Raw genomic sequence first — 26,128 nt, 5'->3', positions numbered from 1 at the left:
GTCAGTATTTCACATCAGTATTATCAGTAGCTGAGAGTACGGCCGCGTTCACACGGTCAGTATTTCACATCAGTGTTATCAGCAGCTGAGAGTACGGTCGCGTTCACACAGTCAGTATTTCACATCAGTATTATCAGCAGCTGAGAGTACGGCCGCGTTCACACAGTCAGTATTTCACATCAGTATTATCAGTAGCTGAGAGTACGGCCGCGTTCACACGGTCAGTATTTCACATCAGTGTTATCAGCAGCTGAGAGTACGGCCGCGTTCACACGGTCAGTATTTCACATCAGTATTATCAGTAGCTGAGAGTACGGTCGCGTTCACACGGTCTGTATTTCACATCAGTGTTATCAGCAGCTGAGAGTACGGCCGCGGTCACACGGTCAGTATTTCACATCAGTATTATCAGCAGCTGAGAGTACGGCCGCGTTCACACGGTCAGTATTTCACATCAGTATTATCAGTAGCTGAGAGTACGGCCGCGTTCACACAGTCAGTATTTCACATCAGTGTTATCAGCAGCTGAGAGTACGGCCGCGTTCACACAGTCAGTATTTCACATCAGTGTTATCAGCAGCTGAGAGTACGGCCGCGGTCACACGGTCAGTATTTCACATCAGTGTTATCAGCAGCTGAGAGTACGGCCGCGTTCACACGGTCAGTATTTCACATCAGTGTTATCAGCAGCTGAGAGTACGGCCGCGGTCACACGGTCAGTATTTCACATCAGTATTATCAGTAGCTGAGAGTACGGCCGCGTTCACACGGTCAGTATTTCACATCAGTATTATCAGCAGCTGAGAGTACGGCCGCGGTCACACGGTCAGTATTTCACATCAGTATTATCAGTAGCTGAGAGTACGGCCGCGGTCACACGGTCAGTATTTCACATCAGTATTATCAGCAGCTGAGAGTACGGCCGCGGTCACACGGTCAGTATTTCACATCAGTATTATCAGTAGCTGAGAGTACGGCCGCGGTCACACGGTCAGTATTTCACATCAGTGTTATCAGCAGCTGAGAGTACGGCCGCGTTCACACGGTCAGTATTTCACATCAGTGTTATCAGCAGCTGAGAGTACGGCCGCGGTCACACGGTCAGTATTTCACATCAGTGTTATCAGTAGCTGAGAGTACGGCCGCGGTCACACGGTCAGTATTTCACATCAGTGTTATCAGCAGCTGAGAGTACGGCCGCGTTCACACGGTCAGTATTTCACATCAGTATTATCAGTAGCTGAGAGTACGGTCGCGTTCACACGGTCAGTATTTCACATCAGTGTTATCAGCAGCTGAGAGTACGGCCGCGTTCACACGGTCAGTATTTCACATCAGTATTATCAGTAGCTGAGAGTACGGCCGCGTTCACACGGTCAGTATTTCACATCAGTATTATCAGTAGCTGAGAGTACGGTCGCGTTCACACGGTCAGTATTTCACATCAGTATTATCAGCAGCTGAGAGTACGGCCGCGTTCACACAGTCAGTATTTCACATCAGTGTTATCAGCAGCTGAGAGTACGGCCGCGTTCACACGGTCAGTATTTCACATCAGTGTTATCAGCAGCTGAGAGTACGGCCGCGTTCACACGGTCAGTATTTCACATCAGTATTATCAGTAGCTGAGAGTACGGTCGCGTTCACACAGTCAGTATTTCACATCAGTGTTATCAGCAGCTGAGAGTACGGCCGCGTTCACACAGTCAGTATTTCACATCAGTATTATCAGTAGCTGAGAGTACGGCCGCGTTCACACAGTCAGTATTTCACATCAGTGTTATCAGCAGCTGAGAGTACGGCCGCGTTCACACGGTCAGTATTTCACATCAGTGTTATCAGCAGCTGAGAGTACGGCCGCGGTCACACGGTCAGTATTTCACATCAGTGTTATCAGCAGCTGAGAGTACGGCCGCGGTCACACAGTCAGTATTTCACATCAGTGTTATCAGCAGCTGAGAGTACGGCCGCGGTCACACGGTCAGTATTTCACATCAGTATTATCAGCAGCTGAGAGTACGGCCGCGGTCACACGGTCAGTATTTCACATCAGTATTATCAGCAGCTGAGAGTACGGCCGCGGTCACACGGTCAGTATTTCACATCAGTATTATCAGCAGCTGAGAGTACGGCCGCGTTCACACAGTCAGTATTTCACATCAGTATTATCAGTAGCTGAGAGTACGGCTGCGTTCACACGGTCAGTATTTCACATCAGTGTTATCAGCAGCTGAGAGTACGGCCGCGGTCACACGGTCAGTATTTCACATCAGTATTATCAGTAGCTGAGAGTACGGCCGCGGTCACACAGTCAGTATTTCACATCAGTGTTATCAGCAGCTGAGAGTACGGCCGCGTTCACACGGTCAGTATTTCACATCAGTGTTATCAGCAGCTGAGAGTACGGCCGCGGTCACACGGTCAGTATTTCACATCAGTGTTATCAGCAGCTGAGAGTACGGCCGCGGTCACACGGTCAGTATTTCACATCAGTATTATCAGTAGCTGAGAGTACGGCCGCGGTCACACAGTCAGTATTTCACATCAGTATTATCAGTAGCTGAGAGTACGGCTGCGTTCACACGGTCAGTATTTCACATCAGTGTTATCAGCAGCTGAGAGTACGGCCGCGGTCACACGGTCAGTATTTCACATCAGTGTTATCAGTAGCTGAGAGTACGGCCGCGTTCACACGGTCAGTATTTCACATCAGTGTTATCAGCAGCTGAGAGTACGGCCGCGGTCACACGGTCAGTATTTCACATCAGTATTATCAGCAGCTGAGAGTACGGCCGCGGTCACACGGTCAGTATTTCACATCAGTATTATCAGCAGCTGAGAGTACGGCCGCGGTCACACAGTCAGTATTTCACATCAGTGTTATCAGCAGCTGAGAGTACGGCCGCGTTCACACGGTCAGTATTTCACATCAGTGTTATCAGCAGCTGAGAGTACGGCCGCGGTCACACGGTCAGTATTTCACATCAGTGTTATCAGCAGCTGAGAGTACGGCCGCGGTCACACAGTCAGTATTTCACATCAGTGTTATCAGCAGCTGAGAGTACGGCCGCGGTCACACGGTCAGTATTTCACATCAGTATTATCAGCAGCTGAGAGTACGGCCGCGGTCACACGGTCAGTATTTCACATCAGTATTATCAGCAGCTGAGAGTACGGCCGCGGTCACACGGTCAGTATTTCACATCAGTATTATCAGCAGCTGAGAGTACGGCCGCGTTCACACAGTCAGTATTTCACATCAGTATTATCAGTAGCTGAGAGTACGGCTGCGTTCACACGGTCAGTATTTCACATCAGTGTTATCAGCAGCTGAGAGTACGGCCGCGGTCACACGGTCAGTATTTCACATCAGTATTATCAGCAGCTGAGAGTACGGCCGCGGTCACACGGTCAGTATTTCACATCAGTATTATCAGCAGCTGAGAGTACGGCCGCGGTCACACGGTCAGTATTTCACATCAGTGTTATCAGCAGCTGAGAGTACGGCCGCGGTCACACAGTCAGTATTTCACATCAGTATTATCAGTAGCTGAGAGTACGGCCGCGGTCACACGGTCAGTATTTCACATCAGTATTATCAGTAGCTGAGAGTACGGCCGCGTTCACACAGTCAGTATTTCACATCAGTATTATCAGTAGCTGAGAGTACGGCCGCGTTCACACAGTCAGTATTTCACATCAGTGTTATCAGCAGCTGAGAGTACGGCCGTGGTCACACGGTCAGTATTTCACATCAGTGTTATCAGTAGCTGAGAGTACGGCCGCGTTCACACGGTCAGTATTTCACATCAGTGTTATCAGTAGCTGAGAGTACGGCCGCGTTCACACGGTCAGTATTTCACATCAGTATTATCAGTAGCTGAGAGTACGGCCGCGTTCACACAGTCAGTATTTCACATCAGTGTTATCAGTAGCTGAGAGTACGGCCGCGTTCACACGGTCAGTATTTCACATCAGTATTATCAGCAGCTGAGAGTACGGCCGCGTTCACACGGTCAGTATTTCACATCAGTATTATCAGCAGCTGAGAGTACGGCCGCGGTCACACAGTCAGTATTTCACATCAGTATTATCAGTAGCTGAGAGTACGGCCGCGGTCACACGGTCAGTATTTCACATCAGTATTATCAGTAGCTGAGAGTACGGCCGCGTTCACACAGTCAGTATTTCACATCAGTATTATCAGTAGCTGAGAGTACGGCCGCGGTCACACAGTCAGTATTTCACATCAGTATTATCAGTAGCTGAGAGTACGGCCGCGTTCACACAGTCAGTATTTCACATCAGTGTTATCAGCAGCTGAGAGTACGGCCGCGTTCACACAGTCAGTATTTCACATCAGTATTATCAGTAGCTGAGAGTACGGCCGCGTTCACACGGTCAGTATTTCACATCAGTGTTATCAGCAGCTGAGAGTACGGCCGCGTTCACACGGTCAGTATTTCACATCAGTGTTATCAGCAGCTGAGAGTACGGCCGCGTTCACACGGTCAGTATTTCACATCAGTATTATCAGTAGCTGAGAGTACGGCCGCGTTCACACGGTCAGTATTTCACATCAGTATTATCAGCAGCTGAGAGTACGGCCGCGGTCACACGGTCAGTATTTCACATCAGTATTATCAGCAGCTGAGAGTACGGCCGCGGTCACACGGTCAGTATTTCACATCAGTGTTATCAGCAGCTGAGAGTACGGCCGCATTCACACGGTCAGTATTTCACATCAGTGTTATCAGCAGCTGAGAGTACGGCCGCGGTCACACGGTCAGTATTTCACATCAGTATTATCAGCAGCTGAGAGTACGGCCGTGGTCACACGGTCAGTATTTCACATCAGTGTTATCAGCAGCTGAGAGTACGGCCGCATTCACACGGTCAGTATTTCACATCAGTATTATCAGCAGCTGAGAGTACGGCCGCGGTCACACGGTCAGTATTTCACATCAGTATTATCAGCAGCTGAGAGTACGGCCGTGGTCACACGGTCAGTATTTCACATCAGTGTTATCAGCAGCTGAGAGTACGGCCGCATTCACACGGTCAGTATTTCACATCAGTATTATCAGCAGCTGAGAGTACGGCCGCGGTCACACGGTCAGTATTTCACATCAGTATTATCAGCAGCTGAGAGTACGGCCGCGGTCACACGGTCAGTATTTCACATCAGTATTATCAGCAGCTGAGAGTACGGCCGCGGTCACACGGTCAGTATTTCACATCAGTGTTATCAGCAGCTGAGAGTACGGCCGCGGTCACACGGTCAGTATTTCACATCAGTATTATCAGCAGCTGAGAGTACGGCCGCGGTCACACGGTCAGTATTTCACATCAGTATTATCAGCAGCTGAGAGTACGGCCGCGGTCACACGGTCAGTATTTCACATCAGTATTATCAGCAGCTGAGAGTACGGCCGCGGTCACACGGTCAGTATTTCACATCAGTGTTATCAGCAGCTGAGAGTACGGCCGCATTCACACGGTCAGTATTTCACATCAGTATTATCAGCAGCTGAGAGTACGGCCGCGGTCACACGGTCAGTATTTCACATCAGTATTATCAGCAGCTGAGAGTACGGCCGCGGTCACACAGTCAGTATTTCACATCAGTGTTATCAGCAGCTGAGAGTACGGCCGCGGTCACACGGTCAGTATTTCACATCAGTATTATCAGCAGCTGAGAGTACGGCCGCGGTCACACGGTCAGTATTTCACATCAGTATTATCAGCAGCTGAGAGTACGGTCGCGTTCACACAGTCAGTATTTCACATCAGTGTTATCAGCAGCTGAGAGTACGGCCGCGTTCACACAGTCAGTCAGTATTTCACATCAGTGTTATCAGCAGCTGAGAGTACGGCCGCGTTCACACAGTCAGTCAGTATTTCACATCAGTATTATCAGCAGCTGAGAGTACGGCCGCGGTCACACGGTCAGTATTTCACATCAGTATTATCAGCAGCTGAGAGTACGGCCGCGGTCACACGGTCAGTATTTCACATCAGTATTATCAGCAGCTGAGAGTACGGTCGCGTTCACACAGTCAGTATTTCACATCAGTGTTATCAGCAGCTGAGAGTACGGCCGCGTTCACACAGTCAGTCAGTATTTCACATCAGTGTTATCAGCAGCTGAGAGTACGGCCGCGTTCACACAGTCAGTCAGTATTTCACATCAGTGTTATCAGCAGCTGAGAGTACGGTCGCGGTCACACAGTCAGTATTTCACATCAGTGTTATCAGCAGCTGAGAGTACGGCCGCGGTCACACAGTCAGTATTTCACATCAGTGTTATCAGCAGCTGAGAGTACGGTCGCGGTCACACGGTCAGTATTTCACATCAGTGTTATCAGCAGCTGAGAGTACGGTCGCGGTCACACAGTCAGTATTTCACATCAGTGTTAGGCTGGGGTCACACTAAACGACGCAAAATCCGGTCAGTATTTTACATGCGTAATACGGATGAATGGCCCCTAAACAGTGCTCCGTATGTCATCCGTAATCAAGGTGTGGTCGCGTATTTTGCGCATGTCAGCATCCGTATGTAATCCGTATGGCGAGATTTTCTCGCAGGCTTGCAAAATGGACAAATAATGGAGCCCTATGACAGGGTTTCTAACAGAAACCAAAGAATAGATATAGACACATAGAATACATATATATATATATATATGTGTCTCAATGACATGTGTATATATTTATATATATATATATATCTATTCTATGTGTCTATATCTATTCTTTCGTTTCTTTATTAAACCTGTCAGTGTGAGTTTACTGTATCGTGCACTGAATTGCCGGCTTTTGTAAAAGACACCGAGTGCGTATTTCTCGCAGGTCACATGTGTGGTCCGTGTATAATCCGTATTTTTTGCGCACCCATAGACTTGCATTGGCGTACAACGGCCGTAGTACGCTGACAGTCCCAGCATGCTGCGATTGGCACGGAGCGTAGAATACGGATGAAAAATATACGGCTGATGGGAGCTGCCCCATAGAGAATCATTGGTCCGTGCCTAATGCGTGCTTTTAGCGCCTCTCACTCGGCCTTAGGCCGGGGTCACTCTAGAGAGGAATACGGATGAGTGAGAGGCGTTAAAAACACGCATTGCACACGGACCAGTGATTATGGTGCAGCTCCCATTACCCATATTTTTTTTTTACGGGCCGAGCGATTCGCAGCCTGCTGCGATAGTCAGCATATTACGACTGTAGTACGCCAATGCAAGTCAATGGGTGCGCAAAAACAACGCATTACAATCGGAACACATGTGACTTGGAGAAATACTCCAGACTTCTCCTGGTGACAGGAAATGGGCCAATCCATCATCAGGAAGCCTAGACATGCAAATGAGCTCAAAAAGGGCTCCAGACATCCAGGCAGTACGCCTCCACGGAGTACAGCGTCATGTCTAGCCACATTAATGTGGAGCTCTTAATTGTGTTTGGTCCAGGAAAGGCCAGAACTTTGGGACCAACGGGATGCCCATTATTCAGACCGGGCCCAGAAAGAGGCGGCCTGGAGGCGCATATGTGTGCACATGTTTCCAGACTTTGCCCAATGGCCACGTGAGGAGCAACAACAAATTCATAAGTAAGGCTGGAGTCACACTGGCGAATAAAACAGACGAATGCAATGCGATAAAATATCGCATTGCATTCGAACCCATGTTATTCTGTGGGGCAGCTCACATCATGCAATTTTTTATCGCATCCAATCCTCTGACCGAGACAATCGCAGCATGCTGCGATTGTCACCGATTTTCGGATCGGATTCGACAACGCATGTCTATGGGGGCGAGAAAAACTTGGATTGAAAACGGACCCGATGTGTGAGTTGCGATAAAAATCGCACCAAAAGCCGGCAATTTTTTTCCTAAATACAGTAAAATCACAGTGTCCAGTTAAATAAAGCAACAAATTAATAGATATAGACACATTAATATATATATTCCTAGTTCATACAGTTCTTAATTGCAGAATAGCCGCTGACACATTAGCCGGCTTTTGTATAACATTCTCCTGCCCGACATGAAATGACACATGGTTTACATATAGTTAACCATTTCATTTCATGTTTTTTTTTTATGTCTATAACTATTATTTATATGAGGGCTTGTGGGTTAAATTTTGGGCTTGTAGGGGTTCATTTAAGGAGTTAAGTCGTTGTATTAAATTACGGGGACTCCCTGCAGCCTCAGTGACGTCAGCGGGAGTCTCCGCAATTTAATACAACGAATTAACCCCTTAAATGAACCCCTACAAGCCCAAAATTTAACCCACAAGCCCTCATATAAATAATAGTTATAGACATAAAAAAAAAACATGAAATGGTTAACTATATGTAAACCATGTGTCATTTCATGGCGGGCAGGAGAATGTTATACAAAAGCCGGCTAATGTGTCAGCGGCTATTCTGCAATTAAGAACTGTATGAACTAGGAATATATATATTAATGTGTCTCTATAACATGTTTGAAATATATATATATATATATATATATATATATATATATATATATATAATGTGTCTATATCTATTCATTCTTTGTGTGGGGAAACCTGTCATTGGGCTCCATTATATGTCCATTTTGCTTTCCTGCGAGAAAATCTCGCCAGACGGATGTCAAAATGATCCTTACATGCGATTAAAATCATATCAATGAAGATAAATCGCATCAAAAACGCATCACTGGTTAAGATACCTTTGTGCGATTTTGGACCGTTAAAATGGGACCGATTTTTTTTTTTTTATTCGTTGTGTGTGACTCCAGCCTAATTCTTTTTTTACCAGTCAGCTTAAAGGCCAAAAGTTGTCACGCTTACTGCTGGCCCCGCTCCTGCCACGGCCTCCACACCTGGGCCCGCGATGCCTGCTTCCTCGTGGCGCTCCTGCAGCAGTCCCGCGCACTGTCACGCTTACCGCTGACCCCACTCCCGCCGCCTCCACCGTGCTTACGGATCCTGTCGCGGCCTCCTCGCCTGGGCCCGCGATGCCTGCTTCCTCCTGGCGCGCCCGCCGCTCCCGGCGCACACACTGTCACGCTTACCGCTTACCCCACTCCCGCCGCCTCCACCGTGCTTACGGATCCTGTCGCGGCCTCCACGCCTGGGCCCGCTATGCCTGCTTCCTCCTGGCACGCCCGCCGCTCCCGGCGCGCACACTGTCACGCTTACCGCTGACCCCACTCCCGCCGCCTCCACCGTGCTTACGGATCCTGTCGCGGCCTCCACGACTGGGCCCGCGATGCCTGCTTCCTCCTGGCGCGCCCGCCGCTCCCGGCGCGCACACTGTCACACTTACCCCACTCCCGCCGCCTCCACCGTGCTTACGGATCCTGTCGCGGCCTCCACGCCTGGACCCGCGATGCCTGCTTCCTCCTGGTGCTCCCGGCGCGCTCCTGCAGCAGGCGCGCGCCCGCCTGCTCTCCTGTCTCCTGCCCCGCGGTCAGCCTCAGTGCGCATGCGCACCTCACACCCCAGATTGCAGCACAGGCTGGACCGTCCCATCTCACCGTCCCCGTGACCCTGGATTACCCTGACCCGGAAGTCCTGCTCCTCTAGGTCCTATATAAGGTAGCTTCACTTCCTGATCGCTGCCTGATTATCTATTGTGTTCCACAACTGATTCTCGGGTCCACCTTCTCCTATGTTTCTCTGCCTAGCGCTCTGCCCTTGCCTGTATGTAGCCTGTCTTGTCTCTCCAGCTGACCTTTCTCCTCCTTTGTATTTCCTTCCAGAGTCTGTCGTTCCAGTCTTTTCCTGTCTTTCCCGTGTGTGCCATCCCTAACTGTTCCTGCCTGCTGCGGTGCCTCCTGTCCTTCCCTCCTTCCAGTCCTGCATCAGCCCTCCTGTGTTCGCCAGTCTTCCCTGTCTGCCTTCCAACCCAATGTCCGCCTATTTACTAATCCAGTTGTCCACAGGTATCAGCATCCGCGGCGATAGTCTCCTCCGGGCCTGACCCTAACGCTCCCTGTATAGGGGGTGGTACACCTGGCCCACTCGGCCGTGGGCAGGTTCGTCGTCGCGGTCCTGTGGGTTCACCCTTGGAGTCTTCCCAGCCTCACAGAAGTGAGCTTTTGGAAAATTAGCCTCTACAATCCTAGACTGTGTATGTAGGTATCCCTGTTTGCTAACGAAAAATTTAGCTAAAAACCACCCCTTACTAGGCCACGTGACTATGTGAAATGTTAGGAATATTGCTTGGCACAATTCCCAAAGGTTACAGTCACTTTTCACTTCACATTGCAGTTGAGGATGTGATGAGACGTTGGCGCAGCATCCGCGACCAGTACCGGCGGGAAAGGCAGCAGAGGGCCAGGAGTGGGGCAGCAGCACCGACCAAGCGGAAATACATCTATTTTGACCGCTTGTCATTTTTGGCACCCAGTATGGATCTCAGACCGTAAGTACAGACATCACACCACATGACACATATGCTTTTTAGGGTCAGAGCTACATTTTTTTTTTTTACATTTCCTAACAGAACTCAGTCCAACCTCACAGAGAGGGAGACAGGGTTGGATACTGAGCCCATTATAGACCCAGACGGGGGATGTGAAGAGGTGGCTGGCCCATGTTCTGACCCGAGCTTTTGCAATCCCCAAGCTCCACCAGCATCAGGTTCTGGACCTGGTCCAGAACCAGCAGAGCCGCCAGCAACGTAGAAGACCACGGCAATAACAGCAGCCCTACTGGCCGTCTTGAGGGGTCCCCCCGGCCTGCAGTCGTAGGCCGCCGTGGGAGACGGAGAAGAGGCAACACTGCCTCTGATACCCGGAGGCATGTAGACACAGGTGTCCTAAATTACCTGTCCAGGGCTGCCCAGGATGAGTGTGAAGAGGCATATTCCCGAAGCCTGGCCCGGTACCTCCGTCCCCTACCCTGTGAGGTGAGGCTACGTGTGCGAGGATCCATTCAGATCCTAATTGATGCATGCTCACACCCCAATGACCCATATGAGTTGTTTGAGTTGAGAGGTGGCAGCTCTCCACCCATAACCGTCTCCGCCTTGCCCGACAACCAGATGTGCATGCTCAATTAGGATCTGAAGTTCCGCCTGCACTTGTGCCTACACCTCCACCCATTCCCCCCCAAAACCAACCTTGGCAACAACAGGGCCAAATGGCAGCCTATAACCAACCTGCCCAATATGGCCACTTGCACAGACCCGGTGTTGGAGGCTGGACGACATGGTCATATTGGGGGGTATGATGGACGTAGCTACAATCAGCCACAGGATTTTAATCGCCATTATCCTTATGGTCTCTTTGGTGCGCAGCTACATGACCATGGCCACATATTCCCACAGGGCCAAGAACAACCACCCCAACAGGGTGATGGTCAAGCTGGGCACCCCAACCCCCAACAAAGAGATGAAGGCCTCCCGCCATCACCTCCGCCAAGCTACCAGCAGTTATAAAAACAAAAAGTTGTTTGTTTTTGTCTTAGAAAATTATTATTTCTTGTTACCTATTTGGGTGTCGAAATAATATAATGTTCTATACAGAAAAGGCTAAATGGCCAGGGCAATACAGTGGGGGAAAAAAAGTATTTAGTCAGTCAGCAATAGTGCAAGTTCCACCACTTAAAAAGATGAGAGGCGTCTGTAATTTACATCATAGGTAGACCTCAACTATGGGAGACAAACTGAGAAAAAAAAATCCAGAAAATCACATTGTCTGTTTTTTTTTCATTTTATTTGCATATTATGGTGGAAAATAAGTATTTGGTCAGAAACAAGCAATCAAGATTTCTGGCTCTCACAGACCTGTAACTTCTTCTTTAAGAGTCTCCTCTTTCCTCCACTCATTACCTGTAGTAATGGCACCTGTTTAAACTTGTTATCAGTATAAAAAGACACCTGTGCACACCCTCAAACAGTCTTACTCCAAACTCCACTATGGTGAAGACCAAAGAGCTGTCAAAGGACACCAGAAACAAAATTGTAGCCCTGCACCAGGCTGGGAAGACTGAATCTGCAATAGCCAACCAGCTTGGAGTGAAGAAATCAACTGTGGGAGCAATAATTAGAAAATGGAAAACATACAAGACCACTGATAATCTCCCTCGATCTGGTGCTCCACGCAAAATCCCACCCCGTGGGGTCAGAATGATCACAAGAATGGTGAGCAAAAATCCCAGAACCACGCGGGAGGACCTAGTGAATGAACTGCAGAGAGCTGGGACCAATGTAACAAGGCTTACCATAAGTAAAACACTACGCCACCATGGACTCAGATCCTGCAGTGCCAGACGTGTCCCACTGCTTAAGCCTGTACATGTCCGGGCCCGTCTGAAGTTTGCTAGAGAGCATTTGGATGATCCAGAGGAGTTTTGGGAGAATGTCCTATGGTCTGATGAAACCAAACTGGAACTGTTTTGTAGAAACACAACTTGTCGTGTTTGGAGGAAAAAGAATACTGAGTTGCATCCATCAAACACCATACCTACTGTAAAGCATGGTGGTGGAAACATCATGCTTTGTGGCTGTTTCTCTGCAAAGGGGCCAGGACGACTGATCCGGGTACATGAAAGAATGAATGGGGCCATGTATCGTGAGATTTTGAGTGCAAACCTCCTTCCATCAGCAAGGGCATTGAAGATGAAACGTGGCTGGGTCTTTCAACATGACAATGATCCAAAGCACACCGCCAGGGCAACGAAGGAGTGGCTTCGTAAGAAGCATTTCAAGGTCCTGGAGTGGCCTAGCCAGTCTCCAGATCTCAACCCTATAGAAAACCTTTGGAGGGAGTTGAAAATCCGTGTTGCCAAGCGAAAAGCCAAAAACATCACTGCTCTAGAGGAGATCTGCATGGAGGAATGGGCCAACATACCAACAACAGTGTGTGGCAACCTTGTGAAGACTTACAGAAAACATTTGACAACTGTCATTGCCAACAAAGGATATATCACAAAGTATTGAGATGAAATTTTGTTTCTGACCAAATACTTATTTTCCACCATAATATGCAAATAAAATGAAAAAAAAAACAGGCAATGTGATTTTCTGGATTTTTTTTTTCTCAGTTTGTCTCCCATAGTTGAGGTCTACCTATGATGTAAATTACAGACGCCTCTCATCTTTTTAAGTGGTGGAACTTTCACTATTGCTGACTAAATACTTTTTTGCCCCACTGTATCTGCCATATGACCAAAATATGGTAAACACTATTCTAAGTTATTTTTTGCATTTATAAAAAATTTGAAATTGCAACTTTGGCCCTCTTCTTGAATTATTTTAGGCATTCGCATAAGTAAGTCAACTTTAGCCCATATAAACCAAACATACAAATCATAGAACAGAAAAAAATAGATTTATATACACACACATAAGAACATCACAACATAGATATAGTCTGATCGTGCCAGGTAGTAGCACCCTGAGGTGAAACAAAATACTGGGTGAACACATCACGTACTTTGAGTCCTGAGAGAGGACGCCGTAAAGGGAGCACACGTGGCCTAGGCCTATCCCCATTGTCCACCACACCTTCAGTCACATCAAATGAGGAGCCATCATGCAGTCTAGTCAAGTTATGGAGGACCACACAAGCTTTGATGACCTCATTGACGTTGGCTTCACTCAGCTGAATGGCAGACTGAAGGACAGGCCATTTGGCACAAAGAATGCCGAAGGAGCACTCCACCAGTGCGCCGATGGTCAAGGTTTCTGCGCCGGTATGGTCTCATGACATGCCTGGTCAATTGGAATGCTTCATCCCCCACTAGGACATAAGGCACCGCTTCTTGATTTGAGCCTGGCAGCTGACGTGGTGGTGGTAGGTCCAACTGGTTATTGCGCAGCCGCCGACCCATAATGGAAGAATTGAAGACTCAAGAGTCTCCAGTTCTTCCATAAGCCCCAATGTCTACAATTATAAACCTGTAGTTACGGTCAACCAGAGCCAACAAAACTACAGAAAAATATTGTTTATAATTATAGAATTGGGACCGAGTTCGGCGGTTTACGCACACGGATATGCTTCCCATCCAGGGCTCCAATACAATTGGGGAATTGGCAGTGCAACTCAAATCCCCTGGCAATCCTCAACCAGTCTCCCATCTTGGGCTCTGGCATGACCAGATGATGAAGTCTGGACCAGAGTTCAGAACATGTAGCACGAACGATGCCAGATATTGTCGATTGCCCAATCAAAAACTGCAGATGGAGTGTGGCATAAGAAAGGCCAGTTGTGAGGAACCTACAATTAAACAATTTTTTTCCCACGCTCATTAGTTTATCTCAGGTCAGCCAGGGGACTCCGCGCAGCCTCAGTGATGTCACTGGCTGACCTGAGGTGAACTAATGAGCGTGGGAAAAAATGCAGAAACTGTCCCACACTCATTAATTCATCTCCGGGCAGACAGGGAGGCTGCGCAGAGATGAAATAATTCATTCTGGCAGTAGTTTACATGGGGCTGGTCGCATTAGCACCGGTCCCAGTATAAACCACTTAACCCTTTCTGATGGATTGCAGCGGGGGGACGTGACTGAGCAGCGGAGAGGTAAGGGTATGGTTGCTTTTTTGTTTTATTTTTGTTACAGGTCGATGGCGTTTATTTGGATTAGCAGAGGAATAAATATGGTCAAAAACTTGGTGTCTTTATTTCAATAAAATAATTTTTCATTAAAGTCTTTGTTTTTTAACCCTTTAATAGTCTAGGGTTAATAATGGATCGGTGTTTTATTGACACCTCTCCATTATTAATCGGCTTAATGTCACATTCCAATTGCAAGGTGACATTAACCCATTAGCCACTGCTACAGGGCAATGGGAATAGAGAGGATAAGTGCCAGAAAAGGCACATCTTATATATGCGCCTTTTCTGGGGTGTCTGGGGGCAGATTTTTGTAGCCAGGGGGGTAAAAACAATGGTCTCTCTCAAGGCTATTACTATCTGCCCTCACTCACTGGCTTTCCCTTTCTTGTTGCGATTTTACCGCGGGAGCCCACTCATTTTTTTACAACGAATTAACCCCTTAATTTAACACCTAGATGTCCCAAATTTTACACACATGCCCTACTTTGTTATATGTCCCTGACGAATAATTAAAATACATGAAATGATGTACTGTATGTAACCATGTGTCATTTCATGGCGGGTTTGGGATTGATTTTACAGAAGCCGGCAATTGATTTAGTGGCTATTGTGCTATGTAGAACTCTATGAGATAATATACATATATATATATATATATATATATATATATATATATATATATATATCTCAATGACGTGTATGTGTATATATATATAAATAAATATATATAATTATAATATGTGTATGTATTCTATGTGTATATAGCTATTCTTTTGTTTCTTTATTAAACCTGTCAGTGTGATTTTACTGTATCGCGCACTGAATTGCCGGCTTTTGTTATGGACACCGGGTGCGTATTTCTCGCAAGTCACACGTCTGGTCAGTGTGTAATCCGTATTTTTTGCGCCCCATAGACTTGTATTGGCGTATTTCGGCCGGAATACGCTGGCAATCGCAGCATTCGGCCGAGAAATATACGGCTGATGGGAGCTGCCCCATAGAGAATCATTGGTCCGTGTTTAGTGCGAGGTTTTTACGCCTCTCACTCGTCCGTATTTCTCTCTAGTGTGACCCCGGCCTAAGACTCGTCCTGGCTGTTGGCTCTCCGGACCTGAGCTTGACAGCTGCATAGTAATCATAACGCTGCAATGCTCAGGTCAGGAGAGGTGTCGGCCAGTCCGTGCAGTGTGATGCAATTATCACACGAGAAATACGGCAGTGTGACTCCAGCCTAAGAGCGATGCCAGATTCATCAGGTTTGGGGGTTTTATGTCGCTTTTTTATCTTGTGATATATCTTTTTGCGTAGATTTAATCAAAATGTCACAAATGGTCCATAAATTTTGCTCCTAAGCCAAAAAGATTGTTTCTTTTTTCTTTAACTATTGTGACTTTTTAGCAACAAAAAAAAATCACACGTTTTGTAAAATGTCTCAAATTTTTAAAAAATTCCTTATAACGATGAATTCACTTATGGGGGAGCAGAGGACGGTTATGGCCAGTGTGAGACAGTGACCCCTGTTACAGCTAGGGGGCGCAGTATGTTCTCAGATACGCACGGAGGCATATTGAGGCCATGGCAGTCACAGGAGTAACTGTGATGGTGAAACAGTGACTGGTGTCATTGTGAATGGCCGGCATGTGTTGCAGAGACGGAGGATGTCCTCCGTGCTGTAAGCCCGAAATGTTGTTCTGGGACCTGTAGTCCCACAAGTTTCGTTTTTAGGGGGACGCTTACAGGGTTAGTCGGTGAGTTGGGCAGGACTGGCTAACCACACACACTTCCCACCTATGGGGCTGGTTACAAATACTTAATGTGACCAGGGTTTGGGTCACATGGTCAGCGTGTATGGACCTGCATGGTCAGTGTGTAAGGTCCTGGTTGGTCTGTGTGTTGGAACGTCCTTGGGAGTAGGGCCGCATTCCTGAAGAGCCCATGGTGAGGCCATGGACCTGGAGGCCTGTGTGGTGGAAGGTCCTAGGTGTGGATGGACTTCCTGAAGAGCACAGAGTGAGACCATGTATGTGTAGAGTCTGGGATAGCACTGCGTTGGGGAAGCTATGGACCTCCTGAGGGTCTGGACTGTGGGAGTGCCCTTGTCCCAAGGCATCTGCTGAGACGGTGATCCCAGTAAGGCAGTTTCCCTGGGAGAGAGGACTGAGGAGGAGAAAGCGTGTGGAGCAGGATCTCCTGTAAGGTAATTCCAGACAAGGGGCTTATGGGCAGACAAGTATCTGCCATTGGAACAGACTGTTGGTGCTTGTTATGTTCCATGGATGTTAATGAACAGGTCACCCATGGTAACTGGACAGAGTAAGGTCCAGCATGTTTAGAGACTGCAATTTAATGTCTGTTGGTGCCTGTTGTGTTCCTTGGACATTAATGAACTGTTCGGCGTGCGGTCGCCCACGGTAACGGGACAAAGTCTGGCGTGTTTGGGGACTGCGAGTTAAAGCTGTATATTATGAAGTACTATGGACTATTTGAGGTCTATGATGTGTCACATGGCCTACAGCGGTTTATGAGGCCTGAATAAACCAAAATAGACTGTTTAAGTGGAAAAACGTGCCTGTGTGTCTTCATCCCCCAACACATGCAGCAACCAGTTTTATAAAGTTGCAAATGATGAATACATCTAGAAACCTCAAACCCCGTCCACGATGGTGAATGTAAGGAAATGGGATCACAAAGGCGCAAATCGAAGGATGAAAATGGCGCAAAATGCCAAAAACACAAGCGCAAATGCATTAACTAATCAGGCCCTCAACTCAATAATTTGTAGCCGTATTCTTGGTAACCTGCCAGAATATTCCATCTGATCAGACAGCAAGAAGATGTGGAAAGAGTAAGGAGAGTGTGCGTGGGACCCCAGAGGGTTGCGGAAGTTTTCGGCTCAGGCTGCAGCCTCTCGCTGTGTTCACATTGCCGCACCGTTGGCCGCAGGAGTCACGGATTTATCCCCTGAATGGCCGTGAGCTGAGAGCGACTCCTTCCGGCTCCGCTGCTCCCGGCGTGTGCACGCGTCGCCTGGTGAAGGTAATGGCAGGTAAATTCTGGATTTCTTCTTGGCGAGTTATGCTGAGGTGAGGGAAGTTCAGGCCCTCTGAGGATTATATGTGGGCATACGATAATAGGTAGATAAACGCTGCGGCGGCGGCGACACGCAGCGCAGCAATCACAGCTTCCCACTGAGACTAATGGCAGGAATTTTAGGTAATCTGAACAGTTGTGAACGGCGAGTACAATCCCGGCGCTGACATGGCGCACTTATCTGCTGCGACATAATATATTCTGATTGACAGGACGCAGAAATAGCAGCAGCCGAGACACAAAGAGTTTGTAAAACTGAAAGAAGTGGTTTAATAAACTGTGATAAATCACGACCCAAACACCCAAAGACAAGCGCCCAACATACATGTCACATCCGCTGTGTGATTATAAGACTGCCACCAAACAGTACAAGTATCCATCATACATAAGAAGTAGCCATCCTGGACTCATCATTATCATACATAAGAAGTAGCCATCCTGGACTCATCATCATCATACACAAGAATCAGCCATCCTGGACTCATCACCATCATACATAAGAAGCAGCCATCCTGGACTCATCACCATCATACATAAGAAGCAGCCATCCTGGACTCATCATCATACACAAGAAGCAGCCATCCTGGACTTGTCATCATACATAAGAAGCAGCCGTCCTGGACTCATCATCATCATCATACACAAGAAGCAGCCATCCTGGTCTCATCACCATCATAAAAGCAGCCATCCCGGACTCATCACCACCATACATAAGAAGCAGCCATCCTGGACTCATCACCATCATCATCATACATAAGAAGCAGCCATCCTGGACTCATCACCATCATCATCATACATAAGAAGCAGCCATCCTGGACTCATCACCATCATACATAAGAAGCAGCCATCCCGGACTCATCACCACCATACATAAGAAGCAGCCATCCTGGACTCATCACCATCATCATCATACACAAGAAGCAGCCATCCTGGACTCATCATCATCATACATAAGAAGCAGCCGTCCTGGACTCCTCATCATCATACACAAGAAGCAGCCGTCCTGGACTCCTCATCATCATACACAAGAAGCAGTCATCCTGGACTCATCATCATCATACACAAGAAGCAGCCGTCCTGGACTCATCATCATCATACATAAGAAGCAGCCGTCCTGGACTCATCATCATCATACACAAGAAGCAGCCATCCTGGTCTCATAACCATCATAAAAGCAGCCATCCCGGACTCATCACCACCATACATAAGAAGCAGCCATCCTGGACTCATCACCATCATCATCATACATAAGAAGCAGCCATCCTGGACTCATCACCATCATCATCATACATAAGAAGCAGCCATCCTGGACTCATCACCATCATACATAAGAAGCAGCCATTCCGGACTCATCACCACCATACATAAGAAGCAGCCATCCTGGACTCATCACCATCATCATCATACACAAGAAGCAGCCATCCTGGACTCATCATCATCATACATAAGAAGCAGCCGTCCTGGACTCCTCATCATCATACACAAGAAGCAGCCGTCCTGGACTCCTCATCATCATACACAAGAAGCAGTCATCCTGGACTCATCATCATCATACACAAGAAGCAGCCATCCTGGACTCATCATCATCATACATAAGAAGCAGCCGTCCTGGACTCCTCATCATCATACACAAGAAGCAGCCGTCCTGGACTCCTCATCATCATACACAAGAAGCAGCCATCCTGGACTCATCATCATCATACATAAGAAGCAGCCGTCCTGGGCTCATCACCATCATACATAAGAAGCAGCCATCCTGGACTCATCATCATCATACACAAGAAGCAGCCATCCTGGACTTGTCATCATCATCATACACAAGAAGCAGCCATCCTGGACTTGTCATCATCATCATACACAAGAAGCAGCCATCCTGGACTCATCATCATCATACATAAGAAGCAGCCATCCTGGACTCATCATCATCATCATACATAAGAAGCAGCCATCCTGGGCTCATCATCATCATCATCATACATAAGAAACAGCCATCCTGGACTCATCATCATACACAAGAAGCAGCCATCCTGGGCTCATCATCATCATCATACATAAGAATCAGCCATCCTGGGCTCATCATCATCATCATACATAAGAAGCAGCCATCCTGGGCTCATCATCATCATCATACACAAGAAGCAGCCATCCTGGACTCATCATCATCATACACAAGAAGCAGCCATCCTGGACTCATCATCATCATACACAAGAAGCAGCCATCCTGGACTCATCATCATCATACACAAGAAGCAGCCATCCTGGACTCATCACCATCATACATAAGAAGCAGCCATACTGAACTCATCATCATACACAAGAAGCAGCCATTCTGGACTCATTATCATCATCATACACAAGAAGCAGCCATCCTGGACTCGACACCATACATAAGAAACAGCCGTCCTGAAATCATCACCATCATCATTGTAACGAATGGAAGCGGAGGCAGAGATGGTGAAGTTCACATTCGTTTTTATTTTTTAAGTGGAATCTCGGGACCACGGTCCGGGGGGCTCCGAAGGGGGCGTGACTAGTGAGCCCCGGGCACCCGTAGTAAAGCCCCTCAGACAGTGACAGAATGGAATACCGGGAGGACACAGGTGCTACCTCCAGTTAGACCCCGAACATGTGGCAGCTGTCCCAGCGGGACCAAAAGGGTTAACAAAAGTTACAGCAGAGTCCGTAATGCGCTGGGTCCTGGATCCGGTTAGTTGGTAAGGAGTCGGTTCCAGTGACCTTCACACAGTCCTTGGACTCGGATGGCTGTAGGCGGAACGGTATGGCTTAGGCCCAGATGGTTGCTGATATAACCAGGTAACACAGGATACTGATATGCTGTGGAAACAGCATTAGACAATGCACATAGACTGCAGATGCAGTGCAGACAGGTTAGCATGAGAACCGGATGTAGCAATGATACTCGTTGCTCCGGCGCTCTCCCTATGGAGGAGAGGCCAGAAATAGCAACCAGTGCGCTGCCATTGGTTGATTGCATTTTTTGAATAATGCACGCTACCCCTTTAAGAAGGCAAGAGAGCGGGTGGGTGTGCCCTAATAGCCTTAGTTACAGATCTCCTCGCAGGAGGGAGGACCGAATGCTGAGCAGCAGCATGAGAGGCTCGAGGTGAGTGCCCAGAATAGAGAGCAGCGGCAGGCCTGGAGGCAGCGGCAGGCCTGGAGGCAGCGCCAGGACGGGGCCAGGTGTAACAGCGGCACACCTGGGCGCAGTGCCAGGACGGGGACCGGGTGTAACAGTATCCTCCTCTTTACACCCCCTCTTGTTGTGAGTTCATTTTCCCCTTCACCGTCGATGTCTGATGAACTCCCTCTTCTGGTGAAGGAAGGTAGTGAGGCTGATTACCAAACACCTGATCTGGTAGATGATGACTGGGTAACAGGAACTTCGGACTGGATATAAGGCAGCCGACGCCCTTCTGAGTCGCTGGTGATTTCTCTGCTGGATTCTTGGAGACCAGTCTAATTCCTGCTTCCCAAAGATAAGTTTTTGCTCTGCTATTGAACTTATTAGTTTTGTTTTGTTTCCCTTGTTGTTTGGAGTTCAGCCATCCCCGGTCTGGGGTGTGCTGAGTTCCATTTTTGTCTCTGATCAGTTTGTCTCTTTGCTCTGTCTTCAGAATTTACCTGAGTGCTGATATAGTCATTTTGAAGTCTTAGCGACTTCAGGGCCTCTTTTTCCTATCAGTCGGTTGGGACATTTTTTGGTAGGGTTTTTTACGGATTGCAGACAGCAGCTTTTCTATCCTGTCCTTTTTAGTTAGCTTGGGCCCCATCGTTTGCTCAACCTATCTTTCTATCTGTGTTAGTGTTTTCTTCTTGCTTCACCGTCATATGTTGGGGGCTGCCTATTGCTTTGGGGTCTGCTCTGGGGCAGTTTAGATTTCCCCTTTCTTTCTTTAGGCCTATTTAGTTCTCCGGCTGTGATCGAGGGGTCTAGGGCATCATAGGAACCCCCCACGGCTACTGTTAGTTGTTGTGGATAGGATCAGGGGTCTGCAATCCGATAGCTACCAACCTCTCCGGTTTTCTGGACTTAGCTTGTATTTTTGTTTTTTCCTCCTTCGGTGACTCATTCATAACACCCTCTTCTGCGTAGAACCGTTTAAGGAGAAGAGGAGCCTGGATGTTCTCCCTAGGCTCCCAAGATCTCTCCTGAGGACCAAAACCCTTCCAGTCCACCAGGTAGTAGGTCTTACCCCTTACTTTTTTTATGGCCAGGATATGTTTTACCTCAAAAACATCATCCTCCGAGACAGGGTCAGGAGTGGTACCCGGATCCTTAAAGAAGGGACTCAAAACTACTGGGTTGAGGAGAGAAACATAAAAGGAGTTAGGCACACGTAGGGAAGTGGGCAACTTCAGCTTGTACGAGACTGGATTGATCTGTCTCAAGATCTAAAATGGTCCGATGAACCGGGGACCCAATTTGTAGGATGGCATCTTTAACCTGATGTACTTAGAAGAGAGCCATACCTTGTCTCCGGGACGAAAGATAGGCGCATCCAAACGTTTCTTGTCCGCATGCCTTTTCATACGCTGGGAGGCTTTCTCCAGAGCAGTTTTGGTATCCCTCTAGACCCTAGAAAAATCTTCGGAGAAAGTATTGGCAGCTGTAACGCCAGATGATCCGGAGATGGGAAGAGGTATTCCGGGTTGCAATCCAAAGACAATCTGAAAGGGAAACTTTCCAGAAGATTCACGTACTTGATTGTTGTAAGAAAATTCGGCCCAGGACAGTAAGTCTACCCAGTCGTCATGATGGGAGTTGACAAAGTGACGCAGGAATCCAGCCAGGATTTGATTTGTCCTCTCCACTTGTCCATTGTACTGGGGATGGTACGCTGAGGAAAAATCTAGTTCAATTCTTACCAGTTTACAAACTGCTCTTCAGAATCTTGAGGTGAACTGGACTCTGTCGGACACGATGTGGAGAGGGAAACCATGGAGACGGAAGATGTGCTGGATGAAAAGGTCCGCCAACTATGGAGCAGTTGGAAGACCGGGTAGTGGAACGAAGTGAGCCATTTTAGAGGAGCGATCCACCACTACCCACACCACAGAACAGCCAGATGAGATCTGGAGATCTGTGATGAAGTCCATCGCGATATGCTGCCAGGGGGCAGACTGAATTGAAAGAGGCTGAAGCCTACCTGCGGGTTGATGCTTGGCCGTCTTGTTACGAGCACAGGAAGGACAGGCTGTGACGTACTCCAGAATGTCCTTAGCCATGGCAGGCCACCAGTAGTACCGGGAGTTGCAGAGTCTTTCTCTGGCCGGCTTGACCAGCCAACTTGAACGAGTGACCCCACCGAAGGTCAGGAGTATGCTCACAAGCTGACACGAAAGTCTTCCCGGGAGGCAGCCGGGCAAGATCAGTAGAAGCGACCGCAAATAACCTTGAGGGTTCAATGATGTGCTGCGGTTCTTCTTGATCAGGAGGTAGAAAGGCTCTGGAAAGTGCGTCTGCTTTGACATTTTTGTCAGCTGGGCGAAAATGAAGAACAAAGTTAAAACGAGCAAAAAACAAAGCCCAGCGGGCTTGACGAGGATTCAGCCTTTGTTCAGTTTGGAGGTAAGCAAGGTTTTTGTGATTGGTGTATATGACTACCTGATGAAGAGTTCCTTCTAGAAGATGCCTCCACTCCTGCAGAGCCAATTTGATAGCCATCAATTCCCGATCTCCAACAGAATAATTCCTCTCTGCGGAAGAAAAAACCTTGGAAAAAAAACCACAGGAATGCATTCGCCCAGAGGACGATTTCTGGGTTAGTACAGCTCCCGCACCTACTGAAGAGGCATCGACCTCAAGAAAAAATTGTTCATTGGAGTTAGGACGATGAAGAACAGGTGCGACATCAAGGGCCTTTTTGAGAGAAACAAAGGCCTCCTCAGCCTCAGGAGGCCAATCCTTCGGATTTGTACCTTTCCGGGTTAGAGCTGAGATGGGCGCCACTTGGGTGGAGAAGTTAGGAATGAATTGCCTGTAGTAGTTGGTGAAGCCCAGGAATCGCTGTATGGCCTTCAACCCAGAAGGACGAGGCCACTTGAGTACAGCCGATAACTTCTCTGGATCCATTTTTAATCCTGTGGAGGAAACAATGTAACCGAGGAAAGGCAAAGAGGATTGTTCAAAGAGGCACTTTTCAAACTTGGCGTACAGTCTGTTCTCCCTGAGCCTCTGTAAGACCAGGCGCACTTGTCTGCGATGCGAGACCAAGTCAGTAGAAAAAAATCAGAATGTCGTCTAGGTAGACAACACCACAGGTGTAAAGCAGGTCCCTGAAAATGTCATTGATGAACTCTTGGAAAACAGCGGGAGCATTGCTTAGACCAAACGGCATTACCAGGTACTCGTAGTGGCCATCACGAGTGTTGAAGGCTGTTTTCCATTCGTCTCCATCTCTGATTCAGATCAAATTGTAAGCCCCTCTGAGATCCAGCTTGTTGAAGATCCTGGCCCCTCGGAGACGGTCAAACGTCTGAAATTAGAGGCAAAGGGTACCTGTTTTTTACCGTGATCTGGTTCAGTCCTCGTTAGTCGATACAGGGCCACAGGGATCTGTCCTTTTTCGTCACAAAGAAGCCTGCTCCTGCCAGTGACGATGATTTTCACATAAACCCTCTGGCCAAGTTCTCCTGGATGTAGTCCGACATAGCCTGAGTCTCTGCCTGGGAAAGAGGGTAAACTCTCCCACGGGGAGGAGATGTTCCAGGAAGAAGGTCTATTGGACAGTCATGCGACCTGTGGGGAGGAAGTTTTTTAGCCTCCTTTTTCCCGAAGACATCCAAGAAGGACCAGTAAGCGGATGGTAATCCAGGCAGGGTAGCAGGTTGGACCGGGGGTGAAGCTGGTTCAATCCGGGTTAAACAACGGTCCGAGCAGGAATCTCCCCAACGTAGAATTTTGCCTGTTCTCCAATTAAGGACTGGTTCATGTTTCTGAAACCAAGGCAAACCTAGAAGCAAGGGGTGAGACAAACCAGGGTACACATAAAAATGGATTCTTTCAGAATGCATAAGACCTACCCGGAGTTCCACTGGCTCAGTCTGGAACTGGACGGGTTCGGTCAGAGGCTGGCCATCGACAGCGGTTACCTGCAACGGGTTGGGAAGAGCCTGAACTGGTAAGTGGTAGCGATCCACAAGCGTCTGCTGGATAAAGCTTCCGGCGGCTCCGGAGTCCAACAGACAGAGTCCAGAAAATTTTAATGCTCCGCAGGTCACGGAGACTGAGATCTGCAACGAAGGAGAGGAACATTCTCTACCTAGGGTGGCCTCTCCTACCGAGCCTAGGCACTGGAGTTTTCAGACTTCTTTGGACAGGAGCAGATCAGGAGTTCGGAAATACCACAGTACAGACAGCTTCCGTTTTTGCGACGCGCCTCCTGGCGGCGGCTGGCCAGACTAGCAAGGGAGGCTATGGATCGGCTGGGTTTGCGGAAAAATGTGGTTCCGGTACCCAAAGCTCTGATTGGGAGAATCATTGGAAGATCCGGGAACGTAATGCAAGACCTTGTGAATATCTCCGGTGTGGTGAGGGTGAGGATCCCTTCTGATGATGAAGACCAGGTATCCAGTGAAGAGGGTAGTAGTCCCGTCCTGGTGGTTGGCTCCGTGGAAAGCCTGAGAAACTTTCTGATGCTCTTGGAGTATCGAGTGGGGTACCTGCAAGAGATTGAGCAGTTGAGGCTGGACCGCCGGCAAATTAATAAAGAAGTACGGAATACCAGGTGGCGGCTGCCTCCAACCCAACATGTAAGGACCCCAAGGGTTCCTCCAAGTAGTAACGTGGCAAGTGGCCGAAGAATGTCAGCAAGTGGCAGTTCAGCGGGCCATACGAGGCTGAGAGATATTAGTTCCTGTGAGACGCTGAATGGGTCAGACTCAGGCCAGACAGTAGGCCCAACTAAGACTGATGACCGTACCAACCGGGGGAGCTGGTCGGGGAACAGAACAAACAGGGAGAGGAATGTGGTGACTAGACAGTGTCTGATGACGCAGTAACTGGAGGGCCAAAGATCAGGGCCGATATTCTGATCGCTGGGAGCGGGGGAGGTCTAACATAGATATGAGGCCGTATGATAGAAGGAGACGGTTCTCTCGACCTGTGGGGCAAGGTGTAATGAGTGCCCAGTCTCGAGAGCCCGCTGTAAGGTTGTGTGTTCAACCCCACAAGTTTGAACAGAGGGGGAGGTATGTGGTGTAGTGACCACTGTGTCCACTAGGGGGCGCTGTATGGATGTCCCAGGAGAGTGGATGAATGGCAAGATACTGAATGACCGTTATGTATCTCAAGGTGGGTGGCCTTGAGATGGAGATTTATGTGTGTGTTAATTAGCAGTAATACTGCTGAGGTGCTGGTTCAATGTGTCAGGGACTAGTTACCTACAAACCCACCCAGGGGGTGTGTTTAATAACGTTATTGTAAAGTATGTGTGGTTGAAGGACCTGTGATAAGGTC

General features: G+C 48.2%; 1 long non-coding RNA gene across 2 annotated transcripts in view; it reads left to right on the top strand.

Annotated features, from left to right (window-relative positions):
* LOC141053713 (uncharacterized) overlaps nt 1–26,128 on the top strand; it is a 41,427-nt gene that overhangs the window by 8,532 nt on the left and 6,767 nt on the right. For both annotated transcript variants that reach the window (XR_012221258.1, XR_012221259.1), the window contains exon 2: nt 10,267–10,420. This is a non-coding gene — a long non-coding RNA (uncharacterized lncRNA). The remainder of the gene's footprint in view (nt 1–10,266; nt 10,421–26,128) is intronic.

Source organism: Dendrobates tinctorius, unplaced genomic scaffold (genome assembly GCF_039654945.1).
Source record: "Dendrobates tinctorius isolate UK_male_01 unplaced genomic scaffold, ASM3965494v1 ptg000168l, whole genome shotgun sequence".
NCBI classification, from domain to species: domain Eukaryota; kingdom Metazoa; phylum Chordata; class Amphibia; order Anura; family Dendrobatidae; genus Dendrobates; species Dendrobates tinctorius.
This window is presented reverse-complemented; position numbering and strand designations above follow the sequence as displayed.